The sequence below is a fragment of the Zingiber officinale genome, chromosome 4B, assembly GCF_018446385.1.
Source record: "Zingiber officinale cultivar Zhangliang chromosome 4B, Zo_v1.1, whole genome shotgun sequence".
NCBI lineage: Eukaryota > Viridiplantae > Streptophyta > Magnoliopsida > Zingiberales > Zingiberaceae > Zingiber > Zingiber officinale.
Genome location: NC_055993.1, coordinates 25966309 through 25981542, shown reverse-complemented (window position 1 = coordinate 25981542; position 15234 = coordinate 25966309).

Below are 15234 nucleotides of genomic sequence, written 5' to 3'. Positions count from 1 at the left end.
GGGCGGATTGTGTACTAGACTATATTCATTACTAGGTATAAATTACTAGACTTCAAAAGATGGTTGAACACTCTATTTGTGACTCCATGACTTATTGATTTTGATTCCTTATTGCCAATAATTTGTTTATTCATAGCTAGCTATCTCCTTTGCTCAATACTTCATTCTTGCATTTCTACCATGAGCAGAATTAGTTGACATTTCCCTTATTTATTGTCTCTCTTTGTGGTCCAAAATTAATATGGCTGGGTTGCGTGAGTAGCTTATTTAGTTGTTTCCAAATTATGCAAGGACTGACAATGTGGAAGTTATCTCTTTGTGAATTGTTAGATGATGACCTTTTGTATCTCATGAGTTGCTCTACAAATTTCTTGTTTGTACTCTCATTATGGTTTTCGTCAATATGCCATGACTTCATCTTGTTTTTCCTCCTATAATTTATTATTTTTTCTTTTTACAATCGCGAATGACAATTATGATGCTTCATCAAGCACAACTATGTTAATCTATATGCATGTTAGTTATTCCTTGAGAATAATGAAATGAAGAGCTGTAAAGGCATTTCGTGTATGATCCATAGTATATTGATATACAAAACATCTATATACTGCAGTTTGATTTCTTAATAGTTTGCTCTATATACTTTTGCTTGGACGAGCAGTGTAAATTACCCATGAATTGCACGTGCATTGCAGCTAAATTTGTTAGATTTTCTCTTTGTATTGATGAAATGGGAATGAAAAATCTATTTTTCCAGCTGAAATGTAGTGAATATTATAGCTCTTAATCTACACTTATTTTATTGACACTTTGGTTCTTTTAGGTGTCCTATGTAATTATTAAAGTTGTGCGTATGTGATTTCTATTTTGAGGAATTTGTGGAATTGTTTTAGCTCTACAAACAATTCACCCTACCATAACTCATCATGATGATCCAATTCTTTTGGTTCAAGTTTTAATTGGAAGATTTTGAACCCATGTTTTTTTACTTTCACTTATGCTTTTATGATGGGTGTGTTTATTGCAGATCAATTTGCAGCTCCTGGCAACTTGTTACTTGCAAAATGGAAAACATATTGTGCCTACCAGGTCTCAAAGGTAATGTAGTCTGGAAAATGACACAGAAAATTGCATGAATATTTTGTTTCAAGATGTTAATGGATGTAATGCGCTTTGCATGGATTCTATTGATCTTGGATGATAGTTCACTTAAATAATGTTTGCTGCATGTAGTGCTAATTATTTAATAAACTATGCTAAGCTAGGTATCTCTGCTCCTAGTAGATTCCATGTACTATTATTCTCTAATAAACACCTCTTTTTGTTTCCTTCATTTGGTTTGTTTTTGCCTTCTATGCACTACAGATTGGTTAATTACATTCTCCTTTTGGAATTCTGGAATTTGATAAGTTTTGTTAAACTTTTCTCTTGCAGGTCAGCCAATTCGTGAGGCGGCTTGAGTTTTTTTGATGCAAGAAGTGAGCTTTGTTAGGATGTAGCTTGCCTTTCTATTTTGTAAATTAAAAGTCATATGGAGAACAACAAATGGAAAACATGTGATTTAGTGTATATGGAGAGTAATGGAAAACATGTGTATTTTGATAAGTAACAACTCATTTTGTATATTTTTGTATATGTGGCTACAAGATGAATTATATATGGATGTTTATTTTGGATTTAATGTAGTAAATATTTAGTTTTGTATTGGTGGTTTGCTTATAGTAAAATAAGATTGGTTGTTTGGTATTAATGAACATTAAAGACAATAGTTAAAAATATTGTAAAATCTAGGTAAACCACAACGAATTTTTTTTGTAAAAAGTGACAAAAGATAACAGTTTTATCCGTTGTAAAATATATTAAAACTGTTGTTAAAAAAAACATGTCAAATATTATCTACCACAACAGTTTATATCTGTTGTAAAACATGTCTGCCACAACGGTTTATTTCTATTGTTAAAATTATCTACCACAACGATTTTAAAACGTTGTCGTATCCTTCGTAGCCAAATTTTGGGCATATAAACAACAACGGATAAAAACCGTTGTCAAATGTCTACAAAGACAATGGATTCAAAACCGTTGTCGTAGGGAAATACATTCTACAACACCCTCAGTTACAACGGTATTTTTACCCTACGACAACTGATAATATCCATTGTCATTTGTAGTTTTTGTTGTAGTGTATATGGACTTTAGGGATTAACCTACCCTGTTCGGGGCTAAGCGGTCTTCACTAGTCTCAAACCAGTCTATTGGATCCCTTATCTCTCCTGTTCGGGGTCGAGCGATCTTCACTGGTCTCAGACCAGTCTATCAGATCCCTTATCTCCTCTGTTTGGGGTTGAGCGATTTTCATTGGTCCCAGACCAGCCTATCGGATCCCTTATCTCCCTCGTTCAGGGTCGAGCGATCTTCACTGGTCTCGGACTAGCTTATCAGATCTCTTATCTCCCCTGTTCAGGGTTGAGCTGTCGCCACCAGTCTTGGACCAGAGTATCACCACTAGTCTCGGATTGGAGTATTGCTAACGATCTCTAGGTCGGGTTTCCAGACCAATTCTCGATCGATCTTCCCGATCAATTCCTGGTCAGACCTCCAGATCAATTTCTAGTTAGGTCTCCAGATCAAGTCCTAGTCAGGTCTCTAGATTAAGTCCTGGTCAGACCTCTAGATTAATTCCTGGTCAGACCTCCACATCAAATCTTGGTCAAACCTCCACATCAAATCCTGGTCAAACCTCCAAATCAATTCCTAGTTAGGTCTCCAAATCAAGTCCTGATCAGACCTCCAGATCAACTCCTGGTCAGGTCTCCAGGTCAAATCCTGGTCAAGCCTCCGGATTGCTTCTTGGTCAGGCCTCCAGATCACTTCTCGGGCACGCCTCCAGACTCTCTCATCAGCGCGAGTTATAACCTTTCACGCCTCTAGACTCTTGCCTCAGCGCGAGTTATAAGTGAGCATGCTCTCACGCCTCCAAACTCTCGCCTCAGCACGAGTTATAAGTGAGCATGCTCTCACACCTCCAGACTATCGCCCCAGCGCGAGTTATAAGTGAGCATGCTCTCACGCCTCCAGACTCTCGCCCCAGTGCGAGTTATAAGTGAGCATGCTCTCACACCTCCAGACTCTCGTTCCAGCGCGAGTTATAAGTGAGCATGCTCTCACGCCTCCAAACTCTCACCTCAGCATAGTTATAAGTGAGCATGCTCTCACGCCTCCAGACTCTCACCCCAGTACGAATTATAAGCGAGCATACTCTCAAACCAATGACCTCCTAGTTGGGCTTCAGACTCTCACTCCAGTGTGAGTTATAAGCGAGCATGCCCTCGCGACCAACGGCTTCCCGGTCAGGCTCTCAAGATCAACTACTAGTAAGACGGGTTTCTCCCTAGTCAGGGACTCGCTTCACTCGCCATTATGTCCGATACTCATCACACTCGCTTCACTCATCGCTCTGCCCGACACTCCTCACACTCACCATTCACTCGCTGCTCTGCCCAGCACTCCTCGCACTCGCCTCAATCACTACACTGCTAGATACTCTTCACGCTCGCTTCATTCGCCGCTCTGCCTGTTGTTCACCATATGCATTTCGCTCATCCCTATTGCCTGGTCGGCATCTTTGGGTCGCTTGGTTGCATTCTCTGATCACCCGGTCGATATTTTTCGATTGTTCGATCACGGTTTATTGTCACTCCGTCGATATTTTTCTCTATCACTGTCATGGTTATGCTCCTCCATCATTTTCTCGATTACCTAGTTGCGATTTACTGTCGCTCGGTCAACATTTTTCTCGGTCACACTCACAGCTCCGCACGACCATCATTCTCACGATTACTTAGTCAAGATTTTTCAATTGCCAAGTCGGCATTATTCGATTATCCAGTCGCAATTTACTGTCGCTCGATCGATATTTTCTTGGTCGCACATTTGATACCGCTTGCCCATCATCTTTCGATCTGCTCAACATTTTTTGATTGCCAGGTCAACATTTTTTAATTGCCAGGTCAGCATTTTTTGATTACCTTATCGACATTATTTGATTGCCCGGTCGCGATTTACCGTGGCTCGATCAACATTTTTCTCAGTCGCGATTTACTGTCGATCGGTCGGTATTTTTTCGATCGTGCCCTCGGAACCCTTTGCTTGTCGTCTTTCTATTCGCTCGGCATTCTCCCTATGGCCTGGTTGACATTTACCTCATTCATCTCTCCCACCTCCTTTCGTCACACTGCTCAGCGCTCATTGTTCGCATCTCACTCGTTGCTCTGCCAGGTGTTTGTCATTCGTCGCTATTCGTTTGTTGTTATATGGCAAGCCCAGCAATCAGACTCTACATTCAGGACGGATTTCGCTTTTCGTTTGGCTGGGTCTAATCAGTCAGACTTGCACCTCCTTCGACTAGACTTGAAGGGGAGGCTTGTAATATGGATATAGCTCAAGGGTAGAGGGGGAACTAGGAGGGAGAAGGAGGGAATTTTCGTCATTCGACTGTAGCCCCTTTTAGGTCGCTGTTCATGTGAAAATTGGGGGGGGGGGGGGGGGTTGTGTTTTCCTTGGAGGGTGGTTTTCTCCCGCCGCGAGGCACGGCGAGACCACCTGTGACACCTTTGCTGCTCACCGAGCAGCCGCCCTTCGAGGGTCGCCTCATGCCGTCGGGCCCACCTTTCTCTCGCAGAGGGCAATTGGGAGGTTGGGTTGTCCACTGCCTCAAAGGAAAGAGGCCGACGCTAGCAACCGAGGCAGGTGCCAACAGACGACGTCGACGTTGTCCCCGTCACGGAGGACTCCCCTCTCGACGATCTCCCCTTTGTGACCTCCACCTCATGTTTCTCCTTCTCTCTCACGACCACACTCACTGCCGCAAGGACCTCACACGCGCCACCACCCCTACTGCAAGGTCCAACTTCTCTCTCTCCCGCGTCCAGACGACCTCTAGTGACCGCCGGCTTCGTAGCCAACCTTGAGCCTCTAACAGCCAATGCCGCCCTTCGTTTACGCTGCCGACATGCGAGGAAGAAACCATCGACACATGTGAGCACCACGTCTCTTTTGCTGCCCACGCCTTCACGCCACTACCAGCGATGGTCTTCTCCGCCAGCCACCCCTTTCTATCGTCTACAACTGGTCGACGGTGCATCCATCTTCCCTCGAACGGCTAGACTGCCTCCTTTTGGCCTCCGATACTACACCGCCTCTCCTCTCCGACCGATGGTGTCGAGCAGATCTCCGATCTCTCCCTCTTCCTTGCCGCCCTCGTGGTTAGTCGGTTAGTCGACGCCATCCTTCGAGTCAGCCACACTATAGCATGCTTTCTATGCTGATCAGTTATCTGATCCATCGTTGCATTCAGGCCTTCGAGCCACTGTTGTGTTCTCGCCATCAAGCCGTTATGTTTCGACCTTCGCACTACTATTCTGATTGTGAGCTGTGGATATTATCCAACCTTCGTGCTTTTATTACATCCCGGCCTGTGTGCCGCTCTCATATCTCTGCCTGCGTGCCGATGTCATATCCCAGCCTGTATGCCATTGTCGTATCCTGCCTTGCGTGTTGCCTTCCGGATCCATGCTGTGTCCGGCTCCATGCTGTCAGATCCAGCTCTTCATCCTGCTCGGAGTCATCTGCTCTTCCGGGTCACGACCACTTGAGTAGTGTCCCGACCAGCTCACCGATCCACTCAAGGGTGCCCCTGGGCTAGAGTGTGTTCTCTGTTCTCATTCTATATTCATTTCATTATTATGTGTCTTAATATGTTACTTATATATTCGTTGAATCTTCCTCAAGCCTCGAGGTACCAGGGACCGGGGCAACCCGGTCGTTGGCTACATGTAGCATTGACTAGAGGACTTCTGACAATTTGGTCAACATTGAAGTCATCTCAGCATACCACTCTCCGGGACATCGCGATTTGGTCAACATTCTATCCACCTCATTCGGTGGTCTGTCTGACTCAGATTTCAGATAAGATCAATCTCAATTTGAGATTTGAAGTGATCATCTACATCATTAGGAACACCTTAATTAGATTTGTTGGTAATTTAAAAAATGCTAATGTTCATGTCCGAAAGCGAAGAAGATGATAAGCTACGGATGTGGCTCAAAAGTTGATGAAGTGAAGACTCTACATGGTCCTACAACACAAAAGCGTCAGTGCCAGGCTGAGAAGGGGTTCCCAGTGTTGGCCCTCAGACACTCAAGTCAGTTTCCGATAATGTGGAGGATAGCAGAAATGTTGTAACAAAGAGCATGTATAATAATAAAGTTACACCTACCTCCACTTGTAGATGGGAATCCCTTTTTATAGTGTCACTATAGTGTCTGTGTATGTAGCTGGGAATCCCTTTTTATAGTGTCACTATAGTGTCTGTGTATGCATTTCAAAATGTGTGCATGTTTTCCCAAGAATCATATGAAAAGACAAGTCAAAAAGTGTCTCTGACACCTTTCTTTAAGTGAGCATGCATATCTCTTATGTAACAGGCTGGAAACTTCCCAAGTACGATTTTTTTGCGAAACATGCTCTATTGTTAGTGGCATAAATCTCCAAAAGAGTATAAGGAGATACACGGGGTGGATCCCTCTATAGGTCAATCGACATCCACTTGGTCGGGAGACCTCCGCTCGGTTGTGCTGAATAGCACAATCCTCCTTCACTCATCTTTTCCATAGTTAAGGAGGGCTGTAGCAAACTATGAAAAAAATGAGTGTCCGTTTGCCGGGACAACAATAGGGGGATGTAGTGTCTATTTGCCTTTTAGCTTATGTTGTCCGTTCGGCCATAACTAACCTATTCGGACATGCCGCCCATCTGACCATAACTAGTCCGTTCGACTGATCCATGGCCAGCGTCTTTTTACCTTCCTTGATTTTGACATTCACGTTAGTTGGTCTTCCTTCCTTTGACTTATCTTTCATGGAGCTCCCCTTCATCATCTTATCACAATCCTTCCCATCAAGTCTAGTTGAAGGTGGCAACAAGTCAGACTGACTGGACAACTAGTGTGTTCTAAAACTCTTTCTTCTGGGTTGGGTGTTCTAGGGTTTTAGAGCTGCCGCTCGGCTAATATGGTTGTTCTTTCTACTCGCTTTGGCATCCAGGAGTTTAAAGCTGCCACTCGGCTATGCTATTGAGCTATTTTGCCGAGAAGTTAATCTTTGCTATGACACGTAGTGATGGGGTTTAGAACCATTGCTCGACTATAATGCTTCCTGGTTCAAGATTTTATAGTCATCGCTCGGCTGTAATGTTTACTACGCTGGAGTTTTGAGTCATCGCTCGATTGTGACGATCAACGCCTAGGGGTTTATAGCCGCCGTTCGGCTGTGACGTACATTACAAAAGGGTTTATAGCCGCTGCTCGGCTATAATGCTTCTTGGCTCAAGATTTTATAGTCGCCACTCTGCTGTGAATATTACTGCATGAGATTTTACAGTCGCCACTCGGCTATAATGCACACTACACGAGGGTTTATAGCTGCCGCTCGGCTTTGTTGAGGATAATAATTAACCATTTTCCATTTCTTTTTTCTTTCTATCTGAAGTGACCTTCTTCACTTATTGCCTTTTAATAGCTACTGATGTCACCTGGTTTCTTCGAAACCGTTCAAATCCTCTACTATTAATGCAAAGCATGCTGATCATGCCTTTAAATTATGCTCCATTAATGTTCCCTGTAATCAAATGGCACGTAATCCTGTAGAGTCTGCTAATTGAAGTGTGATAGTAGTTAGCTTCAGATCACTTAAACTTAGTATCTTACAAATTGAGTAGGGCATGAGACTAACACTATCTCACAAATCACAAAAAGTTTTGTCAATAATAGTATTTCTGATTTTGCACGGTATTGAAAAAGTTCCAGGGTCTTAGAGCATGGGAGGCAATGTATTTAGAAGTAATGCACTAACCTTCTCAATTAAAGCAACTGTCTTATACCCATCTCTCTTTATTTTGTTTGAAATTATATCCTTTATTAATTTGGCGAATTTAGACATTTGATGCAGAACGACCAATAATGGTATATCAATACAAATCTCTTTTATCTTTTCTAAAAATTTCTCAAACTCTTTATCTTTCTATTCTTTGAGCAATCTTTGAGGGAATTAAACTATTTGAATTTTAGTTGCTGGTGAGAGCTCTCCAACCTCAACAGTAATCTCCTCTTTCTTTTTATCATGCTTTGGATGTGAGGAAGAAGAAGGTGGCTCTTCACTAATGTTAATTCCATCTTCTACCGTAGCGGTCACTTGGGGACTACCCAAGGTTCGTCTGCTTCTTAGCTTAATTGCCTTACAATGCTCCACGGGATTAAGTTCAGGTTTACCAGGAAAATTTCCCTGTACTCTTGAGGAAGAAGAACTAGCTATTTGAACAATTTGATTTTTAAGCATTTTGATGTGTTTGTCTTGGTTGTCCATTCTTGCATTCATTTGCTTTTATGAGTTGTTCAATCTGATGTTCATTTACTTGATGTCAGATTTCATTTCATTCTAATTAGCTAGTATCTCCTCAAGTAACTTTTCAAATCAGCTTGGTTGTGGACTTAACTGTTATCCAAATTGTTACCCAAAGTCTTGATTATTCTTATATGAGAAATTAGGATGATTTTTCCACCCCGGGTTGTAAGTATTGGAGTAAGGATTAATTTGCCTCTGATTGTAATTACTAATAAAATCATATTGTTCCACTTGAGATACTTGCATACTGATAGCTCTAAGAGGACAAGAATCTTTCGTGTGTTCTGAAGCTCCACATACTTCACAAGATATAGAAATTTCATTTACTGGGTGTTTATTTGTTGGGTTTTTCGGGCCGCGAAAACCGCTTTTCGCGTCGCGGAAACCCCGAATCACCCAAAGTCGTAGATCCGTGCAAGGAAAAAAACCGAATGAAATACAAGTACGAGTTTCAAAACTTTAGATCTACTCCTAGATCTATGTGTTGAGAGCTTTTACCTTTGAAGCGTGCCCTCGCAATCCCGCTTGTCCTCGGTTCGCCGGATCTCGAAAGTGTCAAAGTAGACACTTCTCTATGTGTATCCACACAAGCAAGAGATGGAGAAGAAACCTTAGAGTGTGCTAGCACTCAAGCAAGGTCTCGGCAAGAACGAGGGAGGGAGAGAAGAATTGTGAGCAAGAGGAAGAAGATGAAATCAATTAGCCTTGAATGAAAATAAAACATTCATCCACACTAAAAGTGGCCGACCACATTAAGCCTTGTAACCCCTATGGAATATCAAGAGTCACAACTCTTGATAACTCCCATGAGGTGGCATTTGGTCAAGTCAAACTTGACCAAATGAAGAGGCCTTGATGATGTGGCATTGGTCAAGTCAAAGTCAAGTCAAAAACTTGACTCTTCATCTTCCTACTTAAGTCAAGTCAAACTTGACCACTTCTATCCCTTGGTTGATCTAATCTAACCATTGGTTCAAGCCAATTTTAATTTAATGAATCTCTATTCATTGAATTAAATTAATTAAATGAGTCTAAGTCCAAATTAGACTCACTTAACACATGAACCAACTTGAGTCCAACTCAATTAACCTACTTTAGATTACTCTTAATCCAATTTGGTTCATCATATGAACCTAATCATTTAGGTTCATCAAATGAACCTAGTCTCCATCTAATTGCCCTTAGTGTGTGACCCTATAGGTTCTTGTAACATTGGCAATGCCGCTAAACCCATTTAGGAGCATAAGTAATGAGCGGTATCTAGCAACACATCATTACTACCCAAGTTACAAGAATGTTGAGATCCAACATCACCTTGTGACTACTAATTGTGACTCCTCACAATATATGACAAGTGTCCTTCTATCCTAGACATCTAGATTGATCAATGTGAGGCATAGACCGTGTCATCCTCTAATCAATCTAAATCTTGAACTCCAAGTAGACTCACTCAATCAAATGAGCTCAATATCCTATATTGACTCATTTGGGCATGGTTATGCACTTCGTGGTCTCACTCTATCAAGAATATCGATGTCGCTCCCGTCATATAGGAGGGATAGATCTCATCTACATCACTCACATCCCTCTGCATAATTTGTTACATACCCAGTAATCGCCTTTATAGTCCACCCAGTTACGGGTGACGTTTGACGAAACCAAAGTACATAACTCCTTATGTAGGGATCCATGGTGACTTCAGGTCTAAGGACTAGTAGTCATACTAATAGCCACATGAGAAAGTATATGACACTCATATAACGATCCATGATACTTTCTCATGGCGGGTCATTCAGTATACATTCTCCAATGCATACCCATGTGTCAACTTGATATCTCTATATCCATGACTTGTGAGATCAAGTCATCGAGTTGACCTACATGCTAGTCTTATTGCATTAACATTGTCCCTGAATGTTAATACTCGACTAGGAATGATTAAGAGTAGTGTTCCCTATATCATCTCACTATCGGTTCAACTAACCGATTGATATAGGTGAGAACCGTCTACTCAATGACGTTATTATACTTAGTTTATTTGGCACCAATACAAGTAAGTATAATAACCAAAATCCAAATGTCTTTATTTATATAGAATATGATACAATAAATCCAAAATACAATCATCAAATGATTGGCTCTAGGGCTCTAGCTAACAATCTCCCACTAGCACTAGTGCCAATCAGTGTAGGCTCTAAGCCCAAATGACCTAGTGTGACCATCATGCTTCTTCTGTGCCAAAGCCTTGGTCAAGGGATCTGCGATGTTAGCCTCTGTAGGTACTCTGCAAATCTTCACATCTCCTCTCTCGATGATCTCTCGAATGAGATGGAAGCGCCGTAGAATGTGTTTGGTCCGCTGGTGTGAGCGAGGTTCCTTCGCCTGTGCTATAGCTCCATTGTTGTCACAATAGAGCTCAATGGGGTCAGCAATACTAGGAACCACCCCAAGTTCAGTGATGAACTTGCAGATCCAAACTGCCTCCTTTGCTGCCTCTGATGTAGCAATGTACTCGGCTTCTGTTGTAGAATTAGCTACTGTATCCTGCTTCGAACTCTTCCAGCTGACAGCACCACCATTAATGCAAAATACGAACCCCGACTGCGATCTATAGTCATCCTGATCGGTCTGGAAGCTAGCATCACTGTAACCCTTTACAGCTAGCTCATCACTGCCTCCATATATCAAGAAATATTCTTTAGTCCTTCTTAAGTACTTAAGAATATTATTGACCGCTATCCAGTGACTTTCACCTGGATCTGAATGGTATCTGCTTGTCATGCTCAAAGCATACGAGACATCAGGTCGAGTACATAGCATGGCGTACATGATCGATCCTATGGCTGAGGCATAAGGGATCTGATCCATGCGGTCTCTCTCCTCTCTAGAAGAGGGACCTTGAGTCTTCGAAAGACTCACGCCATGTGACATCGGCAGAAATCCCTTCTTGGAGTTTTGCATGGCAAACCGAAGGAGTACCTTGTCAATGTATGTACTCTGACTTAGGCCAAGCAATCTCTTAGATCTATCTCTAGAGATCTGTATCCTTAGAATGCGGGATGCCTCACCTAAGTCCTTCATTGAGAAGCAACTCCCTAGCCAAGTCTTGACAGACTGAAGCATAGGGATGTCCTTCCCAATGAGTAGTATGTCATCCACATACAATATGAGGAAGACAACTATGTTCCCTACAACCTTCTTGTAGACACAAGGTTCATCTTCGTTCTTGATGAAACCAAACTGTTTGATTTCATCATCAAATCGAAGATTCCAGCTCCGAGAAGCTTGCTTTAGTCCATAAATGGACCTATGCAGCTTGCATACTCTGCTAGTATGCTGTGGATCTACAAAACCCTAAGGTTGTGTCATGTACACATCCTCGAGCAGGTTTCCATTCAGAAACGCAGTTTTGACATCCATCTGCCATATCTCATAGTCATGGTATGCTGCAATAGCAAGCATGATCCGAATGGACTTAAACATCGCTACTGGAGAAAAGGTTTCATCATAGTCAATTCCATGAATCTGCTTGAAACCTTTAGCTACCAAGCGACCCTTATAGATAAGTCCATCCATGTCATTCTTTCTCTTAAAGACCCACTTACACCCAATGGGTTTTACCCCTTCAGGTGGATCAACCAAAGTTCATTCTTGGTTGGTGTACATGGATTCCATTTCGGATCTCATGGCCTCTAGCCATTTCTTAGAATCTGGTCTCATCACAGCTTCCTGATAGGTGGTAGGCTCATCCTCTATGAGCATAACGTCATCATGGTCAGACAAGAGAAATGAGTATCTCTCAGGCTGACGATGTACCCTATCAGACCTGCGAAGAGGTATGTCTACTTGAACTGGTTGTTGTTCTTCAACTCCTTGTGGAACAACATCATCCACAACACTTTGTGGTTCCAGTTCAATTTCCATCGAGGCATCAGTGCTATTGTTCGCATCTTGAACTTCTTCAAGATCAAACGCGCTCCCACTAGTCTTTCTAGAAACAAAGTCCCTTTCTAGAAAGACCCCAGTCTTTGCCACAACTACCTTGTGCTGACTGGGAATGTAGAAGTAATATCCCTTAGTTTCCTTGGGATATCCAATAAAGTAGCACTTGTCGGATTTGGGTCCTAACTTGTCTGAGACTTGACGTCGAACGTAAGCCTCACAACCCCAAATCCTCATGAAAGACACCTGGGCATCTCTCCCAGTCCATATCCTATATGGTGTCTTTATCACGGCCTTGGATGGAATTCGGTTGAGAATAAAAGCTGCCGTGTCTAGAGCATAGCCCCAAAGGTATGTCGGAAGATCAGTGTGACTCATCATAGATCGTACCATATCTAATAGGGTATGATTCCTCCTTTCGGATACACCATTCCACTGTGGTGTTCCAGGAGGAGTGAGTTGGGATAGAATCCCACACTCAGCTAGGTAGTCACGAAACTCATGGCTAAGGTATTCTCCACCTCGATCTGATCGAAGTATCTTAATACTCTTGCCAAGCTGGTTCTGTACTTCATTCTTGAATTCTTTGAATTTTTCAAAGGATTCAGACTTATGTGTCATCAAGTACGCATAACCATATCTACTGAAATCATCAGTAAATGTGATGAAGTACCTATAACCACCTCTAGCAGCAACATTGAAAGGGCCACATACATCACTATGTATGAGTCCTAACAAATCAGTTGCTCTCTCGCTGTGCCCACTAAAGGGAGTCTTGGTCATCTTGCCTCGTAGGCATGACTCACATATCTCATATGATTCAAAATCAAATGAGTCCAGCAAACCATCCTTATGGAGCTGGGATAAGCGCTTGTCATTTATATGACCTAAGCGACAGTGCCAGAGGTAGGTTTGGTTCATGTCATTTGACTTGAACCTCTTGGTATTTATGTTATAGATAGGGCTCTCAAGGTCTAGAATATAGAGTCCGTTTATTAGAGGTGCACTACAATAGAACATATCGTTTAAATAGACGGAACAACATTTGTTCTTTATAGTAAACGAGAAACCTTTCTTGTCCAAACAAGAAACTGATATAATGTTCTTAGTTAATGCAGGCACATAACAACAATCGACTAACTCTAGTACAAGCCCAGAGGGCAGAGATAAAAAGTAAGTCCCTACAGCAACAGCAGCAACCCGTGCTCCATTGCCTACTCGTAGGTCCACCTCGCCCTTTGTCAATGCCCTGCTATTTCTCAGCGCCTGCACATCAGTACAAATGTGAGAAGCACATCCAGTATCTAATACCCATGATGTAGAAATAGATAGATTGACTTCTATAACATATATACCTGAAGTGGAAGTCTCACTTTGCTTCTTCTTAAGATCCTCCAAGTATACCTTGCAGTTCCTCTTCCAGTGCCCGGTCTGACCGCAGTGGAAGCAGGTAGCATCCTTGGCGACCCCTCCTTTCGGCTTCAGTGCCTTGCCTTTGCCCTTGGCTTGGGACTTTCCCTTGCCTTTGGGCTTGCCCTTGCCCTTATGTTTCTAAATCATCAGAACAGTGTTGGGCTTAGCCTTCTTAAGGTTTAGCTTAGCAGTTCTTAACATGCTGAGCAACTTGGGCAGTGGCTTGTCAATCTCGTTCATATTGTAGTTTAGAACGAATTGACTGTAGCTATCCGGCAAGGATTGCAAGATCAGGTCAGTGGCCAGCTCTTGGCCAAGAGGGAACCCTAACCTTTGTAGGTTCTCTATGTACCCAATCATTTTGAGTACATATGGGCCTCCGGGAGCCACTGAAACAGTGCCCTTGAGATCTCAAATCTCTCATGCCTCGCTTGACCTTGATACAGTTGACGAAGATGTTCAACCATATCGTAAGCGCCCATTAACTCGTGTTGCTTCTGAAGCTCAAAGTTCATGGTCGCGAGCATTAGACATGACACATCTAATGCGTCATCTTGATGCTTCTTGTAAGCATCTTTGTCAGCTCGTGGGGCATTGGCAGGAGGAGCCTCCAGAATGGGCTGCTCCAGAACGTACAGTTTACGTTCCTGAGTGAGAACTATTCTCAGATTCCTGTACCAGTCCAGGAAGTTTGCTCCGTTGAGCTTGTCCTTCTCAAGGACAGATCGTAGGGAGAAGGTGTTCGTATTTGACGTCATGGTTATCTACAACAGAATAAAAGCAAAAATAAATATCATATTCTTAATCATTTAATTAGGCCTTTAACTAAATGATGCTCCCACTGAATTCTATAATTCATGTGGGACAAGATTCACATCATACTAACCCTTGAGTTAGCTTTGGCTAATACGCCCAAGATTTAGTATGATCGGTAGGTAACGATTACCAATTACATCTTTATGCAACTCTTGTTTATAGGATAAAATCCGCATTTATATTAAAACTCGAATTAGCTTTGGCTAATACGCCCGAGAGTTAATATAAACGTGATTTTGTCATACCTTTCCAACCATTGGAAGAATGCCTATAGTTATACTCGATCCAACCGAGTTAACTAGGAATACTGAATCTAATTGAGTTTGTATTTACCCATGCGTTGATAGGCGGGACCAAGATTGTCCCTCCGTACCCTACCAAGATAATATGTATTGCTCTGCTTTGGCAGATTCAACAATACATGTGATCGAGGTAGTGATAGGTATCACGGCACGGTTAGGCATTTAGAGTTGGTTCGATCGAGATCTAATCTAATCGAAAAGGATGCATCTTGTGCACGACTTAGATCTAATATAATCGCAAGGGTGCATCATGTGCACGACTTAGATCTAATCTAATCGTAAGGCACTAATTAATTAATTA